Genomic DNA, 8,249 nt, shown 5'->3' on the forward strand with positions numbered 1-8,249 from the left:
ATTACATTAGATCTTATTTTAAACCAATAATAAAAATCTAAATTGTTTTTTAAGCATTTTTGTCACTCTGATTTAATAGCTGACATTGTACTTTGGCACTCAGTGCAAATGACAAGCAACTTGCTATGTTTGGTATTTTCTCAATGTGTTTATGAAAGTCAGCCATTTTGAATTAAAATAAACTTAAATTATTTTTATTCACATTGATTATTATATCTATATTGATGATATGAAACCGTGCTTTACAATTTGTTTATGCTTCTAACACAATAAAGTGCTATAAATTAAGACACTTGGCGGGTTGTCTCATCTTTATTTAGTTGATACGTGTGAAAAAATTTACACGTTTCGGGCTTTTAAGCCCCTCTTCAGCCAACTAAAACATTAAAAGAGGATATAACATACATATAAAAAAATACACAAGTTTTGTAAAATTCATAAAAATATAAACATACCTATGCATACAGGTTGTTTTAAAAATTGAAGTAACAGCTACTCCCGATATTTTCCAGTAACATCAGCTTGTTCACAATATTTTTTCCTTTTAGCCAACTATAATATTAGGGGAGTATACGACATATATACAAACTATACATCAGTTTTACAGAATCTATAAAACTATCTTCTATTAAGGCATACCTTGAGTACGGCTGTTATTAAAGTTGTACACAATTGATTGTACCTTTTACTTATAAAACAGTTCTATAAAATCCTTGATCTAAAACATACATTGGACAATAATTATCAAATTGGTATACAATTGATTATTCCTTCTACTCATAAATCTGTTTACAAAATCCTNAGTAATTACAATTGTAGAAAAAATATAAAAAAACTAGATAAATTAAATTATGGAGTATTTAAACAATAATAAATTTGTAAAACATAAATATGAGAAAATAACAAAAAAAACGTAATATCCGCGGGGTGGCAACATCCATCACCCCACCATCCATCCTGCCCACCTTGAAATCCCTAGATTTCAAGATTACTTGAGTTTTCAGGCAATCTACATAGCTGATTGATGTTTCGAGTGAATATTCCGTCCTTTGTTTTTATGTCGACAACTCTGACATGTCCATTCTTACCAGGGTGAGTTCTTATAATTCTAGCCAAAATCCACTTTGTAGGAGGTATATTCTTTTCTTTGACAAGAGTAGTAGTGGTTTGGGCAGCTTTGATCACAAAATTAATTTCATGAGTAAATTTCAAATAAAAATTTGTTGAATGGAATTATTTCAGATCACAAAATTAATTTTTTGAATAAATTACTATCGAATAAATTAAAATTGCAAATAAAAATTTGTTGAATGGNAAATCATCGAAAAACTTTACCCTAGAGCATCCTTCTCTCTTCTGAATATTATGAACATTCCGGTAAATTAGTTTTTTATCGGAGACAATGTCAAGTTTAGCCACCACCAATTTATTTTTTGAGATTATTTTAAGATCTTTTATCAAAATTGAGTCACCACTAGGTCTTTTAATAGATAACAAAATGTCAGAAGCCAAGGACAAGATTTCAGACGAGTTTCCCTCTAAACCAGCAATAACAATATTATTTCTCTGACGTTCATTTATCGATGAATCTAAAAGATATAAGAAATAGGAGGTCAAAGCAGTAAATGAGGTATTTAAATTAGAAATTTCCTCCACCTTCTTCTCTACATTGAGAAGACGTTGTTCAAAATCTTTATGCAAATTTGCCAGCCATTCGAATTTAGTAGATAAATCTTCAAGTTTAGTCAAAATGGTATCAAATTTTTCCTCTAAAAAGGAAAATAAATTTTGGGGTACATTTGAAGAAGAACCCGAAGGAGAAAAAAACTTTTCCAATCGCTGAGATTTCAAAGTCGGTTCACTAGGAGATCTTTGACGTTTTCCAACAACTGATATGGACGACTTTGAAATAGGGGAGGAAGGTGGAGTACGAGACATCGGTCCAGGATTAGATTCAATACCTCCAATTACCAATAAAGCACGTAATAATAAATATATATCAAATTCTTTGATGAAACCAAGATAAATAATCAAACACTTTGTAAAAGCAAACATATCCAAAGCGCTATAATTCAACAAAAACAGCTCTCTCAAAAACTCACCAACACTGACGAACGTCGGAAGCGCCCCCGTATTATAATTATAATTGATATAGTCGATAGCCATCCCAATAGCAAATAACTCAGCTTGAAAAACAGTACATCTACAGTCAAGCCGATATATTTGATGTACAACTTCAGAATTATTAAGATATATAACAAAACTACACCCAACCTTATCGTTAATGCGTGAGCCATCAGTATATACGTCAACATCAGCACTGCATAAACTAGTAAAACTACAACCAGAAGTTCTGTCTGGTGAAAAAGTTTCTGTATACGGTATTGGCCACTCAATGTCATTATAACTAAGTGTACAATTCGAGATCTGAATTGTCTGTCCCCATTTAAGATGTTGGAACTGTAGTTTTTGCAATATAGCAAGATCTATAGGTGGCTTTTTAGCTAATACCTGTAAACAGTAATTACTCACAGTCCTGTATGCCTTGGTGATAAGAAGAAGTGCGCGTCTCTGAGAAGATAAAAGCTTTCTTTTAGCGTGCACCTTACGTGTGGCCCACCCCCAAGAGCCACACGCATAAGTAATAATTGGAATATAGATTCCATCATAAATGGTAGACATGGCGGCAGAGGAGAGGCCCCATTCTTTCTTTGCTACTTGGGAAAATGAGTGAAAAATAAACCCGGTCCGGTTTGTAATATATTCAATATGATTGTCCCATGACAATCGAAAATCTAAAATAACCCCCAGATATTTTAGTGAACGTTCCACTTTGATGGTATTACCCTGCATTTTGATATGTGGGGGGCGACGATATAAATTGGGGTGTCTAGGTTTATTAAAGACTATAGCTTTAGTCTTTGAAGGATTGAAAAGGAATTTATGTTTAATACCCCAGTTAAAAACATGTTGGAGCATAGTATTAGCATTACATTCAATATCAGCCCTCGACTTGCCACCTAGCAGCAGGAATACATCATCAGCATAGGCACAGATTTTTGCGTGTCCAAAGTCTTCGAGAAGAAATGCATCAAAGGTAATATTCCATAAAAGGGGTCCAATTACGGACCCCTGTGGACATCCAATAGTGATGTTTTTACAAACCTGATGTTGACCATATCTTAAAATGGCACTACGATCTTTCAAGTAATCCTGTAGGATTTTCAGAATATTACAAGGGCAATTGATTTGACGAAGACGATATAAAATGAAGAACCACCATGCTCTATCAAAAGCTTTGGAAATATCCAAACTGACCCCCAAAACATATTTATGGGTCTCGAGCAAATGTAGAACATGGTTGATCACCGTCTCAATTGCGTCTTCCGCAGAACGCTGCGGGCGGAAGCCGAATTGTGCCTCACTCAGGCTCTGGTTACATTCAACAAACCACACAAGTCTCCCAGTAATTAACCGCTCCAAAACTTTACCCAACGTAGATAATAAAGAAATTGGTCTAGTATCGTTTACAGACCCTGGTTTTGGAACAGGTACAACAGACGCAACTTTCCATGCATGAGGAAAGATAGAATATTCTAAACAGGTGTTATACATTTTATAAAGAAAAGTAGGAATAATATTCCATAATCCTAAAGCAATTTCAGAAGTAATATTATCAATACCAGGAGCCTTACCCCGGCCCATAGTTTTAAAAGCACGATTAACCTCATCAAAAGTAAAAGATGTAATATTTTCAGTGTCAATCAAGTTATTACATTGACTACGTATCTGTTGCTGCCATTCATTATCAGTGTCAGGATCATCATTAGGGCAATATGTAAGAAGTTGTGACGTCAAAGACTCAATAAGGGTTTTAGGGTGAGTATCCTGTGTATTAGTAGTTAGAATTTGTGTTTTACGAAGTTTGTTACTACACATCTTTGTAATGTAACTCCAAGGATTAGCAGAAGTTCTCGAACAAAAGTTACACCAACTCTGAATTTTTGTCGTTTTCATGACGTATTTATATTGCCTTTGGCTTTGTAGATAAGCCTCCTTATGCAAAATTCTTTCATTGTCATCTGTGCAACGCTGGTAAGTTCTTCTTAACTTTCTAGTTGTGCGACGCAACACACTTAACTCGGGGGTCCACCAAGGAACACTTTTCTTATGTACAATCCTCTTTGGTATATACAGCTCACATGCATTAATGATAGTCTCAATATTTTTATCAATCTGCCCTCTAACAATAGCAGGGTCCTCCGAATATTGATCAATAAGATGATCATCAAGAAAATTTTTCATAGCCGGCCAATTAGCCCGGTTATAAGCATACTTATTGCGAGGAAGATAAGGGGATGTTGAAGTACTATTTATGTTAACCAAGTTAAAGGTGATATAGGCATGTTCAGTAAGACTATCTTCATCTAAGATCCTCCAATCTTGTATTTTAGAGTGATAATTGGCACTACAAACAGCAATATCTATCCAACTTTCCCCTCTACTAGAGATGAAAGTCGGGGAAGATAAGGGATTATTAATTATTATTAAATCATTAACTGCAAAGAACTCTTCCAGCATACCCCCACGCAAATCAAAAGCGTCACCGCCCCATGCCGGGGAGTGGGCGTTAAAGTCACCCGCAATTATAATACATGTATCACAAAAAGCATGCACTATTCTTTGTAGCTCGTCTATAAAAACATTATCATCATAATCACCTGGGAAGTAAACATTAATAACTATAAATCTATCTTTATCAATCATAAGTTCAGTGATTAGGTATTTACTAGAGAAATTTGTATGGTGCATAAGAGATAAATCAGTATTAGCTATTAAAGTAATTGCCCAGGGAATATCATCAGATCCCCGCAGCACAGGACAAGAGGTGGGTAAGCAAGAAGGAATATTTTTTTTACAATAAGGCTCTTGTACCAAAATTAAATCATAATTATCAATATTCTTAGATAAAAGGGAGGAAGCTGCAATACTTCTCCCCAGATTAATCTGTAAAATACGTATGCTAATGTTATCAAAGTCCATAATCTGTTCTAGATATAATGATATTCCTTATTCGCAGGTTAATCGGACAAGAGCCATCCCGAGCGTTATGTTTACAATTATTCATTTCCTCTTGTTCACAATTACAACAAATTGGACCAGATTCCCAGTTAGGACAGTCTTTATACAGATGCTCACCCGAACAGTGACTACAAGTAGGCACTGCTTGGGGACAGTTCTTTGCAGAATGATTGTATTGACAACATTTATAACACTGCAGGATTGGGCAAAAATCCACAATCCTGCAGCGAGACCACTCTACACTAATTTTTCCTAAATTTAATAAAGTTTTTCTCAAGCCAGGTGAGACTTCCACTACCCAGTTAATGTAATTAATGTCCTTTCTTCCTAAAATAAACTTAATACGAAACTCTTTTGAAAATTCCTCCTCGGTATAGAGTCCACTAATAACTTCATTTTGTTTGTAAATAAGATTATGTAATTCCTCTTTAGAAATGTTAGATTGTACAGAGTATAATGTAACATGCGGCCATCTTTTCTTTGGCCTTCGTGTAACTAATTCTGGTATATTTTCTTCAATACATTTTTCCAATGCATCTGCATCTCGCCTGTCACAGAGCTCAATAGCAAGCCCCCCAGCTCCTATCTTTCGAAGTTTATCAATACCAACATGTAGAGAAGATGGTTTTAATTTACTTTGTATTATTTTGCGTACAGTATCGCTGCTGCCATTATCCTTATTTTTATTGTATACAAGAAGCACGTCCTTGGAGGCAGACGGTTTTATCTTAACGCTGTTGGGTCCAAAGGATCCCTTAGCCTTAACTACTGTACTGTATAATGGAGCGGGAGAGGTGTGTGTTATAAATTTCTGCTCAATTGTTTCCAATCTATCAATAATAATTTTTTGTGTAGTAACAATATTTTCAATATAGGCATTTTTAGCTATGTCCTCATAATCAACTAAATTAGTTGATCCATTATCAAAAAACCCAGGAGAAACATCCTTTAAATCTTTTAAATCCTGTTTAGTAGGCAAAAGAGATAGCTTCTGCTCAAGATATTCAATCAGACTATTCTTCTTTAGAGCAGTTTCAGCTAGATCCATTAATCTAGAAAATTGCGAAAGAATATATGTCATATGACATTCAGCACCTAATTTGCCATTGGGATAGCGACTAGAATAACTCTTTATCTCCTCCACAATGCCAAGAGCAGCACCATGAAATATTTGTATATCTTTTTCCATAATAACAAAGAAAAATAAAAAGTTATATTTAAATATAAATAAGTTCCAAAGTAATAAATATATTAAATTATAAATAAGATAAACCTCTTCCTGAGATTCTAACAAATCCAAAAATATATAGTTTACTATTAAATTATGAATAGAAGTAGAGAAAATCGTTTCTTCCGTAAAGTTCTAGAAACTTCGGCCGAAAGGTCAATTACTGTTGCTATAGTGACAGTCAATGGAAGGTAGATGTTGGTTTTTAAGAAAATGGTAGAATTCAATTATTTCAAAAACTGTTATAGATAGAGATATCATATTTTCAGAAGAGCTTACATTTAATAAGCACTAAAAAAAATGACCAAGTAACTTTTAAAAATATTAGAGCGGAAGCCCGTTTAAGCCTGCCAAAAATTAACCGGAAGTATTTGATATCTCCATAATTTATGGGCCAAACTTCACGAAATTAAACAAATGAACTCACGTTGTAGGTCCATACACAACGCTATACCCGATTCCGGATAATCAAATCCATCGGTCCAGTAAATTGAATTCGAAGAGTCCCAAAATTAAAAGTTCGATATCTTCGCGTAGAGCGGTCCAAATTCCAAAATCCTAACCTGTATTCCTGGAATCAGACCTAATTCGGTTTGTGCAAGGGATCGTTTTTCTCGGCCATTTCTTTTGTTAATATTAGTGTACAATTTTGTCTGCCAAGTGTGTATAGTTAATTTCACCATGGATGCAATACCTGAGCCTCGGGTGGTTGTTAATTCTCTTGAGGAATCCATTATCGCCGAAGCTAATAAACACTTTCTGAAGATTCTGGACCTGGTGCCGGAATCCTACAAGAATAACATCAATACTAAAGAGCGTAAGGAAGTGCGGGAAAGTGTCATGCTCCTTTTCTCTTGCCTTGGACAATTCCAAGGCATCCTGAGAGAATTGAGGTCCAACCAACCTAAGAACCCTGCCCCAGCTTCCACCTATGCTGATGTTACCAAATTAAACTCTAGGCCCAGTTCTACTACGAAAACTATCAATAAATCCCTTCATAATAAGGTTATTAATGAGGGTACCGGAGGGAGCTTCGCTCTACTCCTTTACCCAAAAACAAACATACAAGGGGAATCTACTGACATGAAGAAAATAGAGTGCGAGATAAAAAGAAAAATCGAACCGCATAAGTTAAAAATTAAAATTAAAACTGTTAAGCAGGTCAAAGGGAATGGGATCTGTTTTAGAACAGACAGTCAAAAAGAGGCAGAAATTCTAGCAAAGGCTGTTGATAACCTTCCTGAAGTATCCAGCCAAATCAAGGCTAAAATATCTGAGGGTAGGCGTCCCAGAATAATCTTGACTAATATCCCAAACTCCATAGAAACAGCAGATATTATCTCCATAATCCATGAACAGAACGAGATATTGACAGACATAGACAAAGAGGAATTTGTAAATGACACAAGAATTAGTACGGTTTTGCAAAGAAGGAACACAAGGGAAAACTGTAGACACATGTGAGGGTCGTGAAAGCGCGTCGAAATTACGACTAATTACGAACCTTTTAAGTCGGAAAGTTCGAGGATAGAATCGGGTCAAAAGGGTGTGTTAATGACAGAACCCAGATGGGACGAAAACTTTTTTTCGAATCGTAAATCAAACGCGACGCGATGATAAACAACAGGGGAAATGTCAACAGAGAGAAAGAGCTTTGTTGAGATGCTCGCGAACAAGTGTCGGTCGAGCGCGAACATTAAAAGCTCTGTCATCACCTCTCCGACCTTTTCCCGACCCGGATCGGTCTCAAGTTTCACCTAGAAACAAAAGAATGACCAATCGGGGTAAGGGAGAGGGCGAACGGGACCAATCAAAAGGGTGAGATTCGGGAAAAATCTTATAAAACCCCCGAATCTCAAGGACAGGAGGCCGATTCCCTCCAAGACGCCAGGTTCTTAGTCCACGGACATCCCTACTCCAGAGATTCTCAGCCGCTTCT

The 8,249-nt window shown here is 35.7% G+C and overlaps 1 long non-coding RNA gene across 1 annotated transcript; it reads right to left on the reverse strand.

The window, feature by feature from the left end:
- Positions 1-324: 324 nt before the first annotated feature.
- LOC111614300 lies at positions 325-776 on the reverse strand. The gene is made up of 3 exons (XR_002754904.1): positions 640-776; positions 456-552; positions 325-376 (listed from the first exon to the last, which is right to left on the reverse strand). It is a non-coding gene; the product is annotated as an uncharacterized LOC111614300 (long non-coding RNA).
- Between the last annotated feature and the right edge of the window lie 7,473 nt (positions 777-8,249).

This window comes from Centruroides sculpturatus, unplaced genomic scaffold (genome assembly GCF_000671375.1).
Source record: "Centruroides sculpturatus isolate CEXI.00-Female unplaced genomic scaffold, Cexi_2.0 scaffold1638, whole genome shotgun sequence".
Classification (NCBI taxonomy): Eukaryota; Metazoa; Arthropoda; class Arachnida; order Scorpiones; family Buthidae; genus Centruroides; species Centruroides sculpturatus.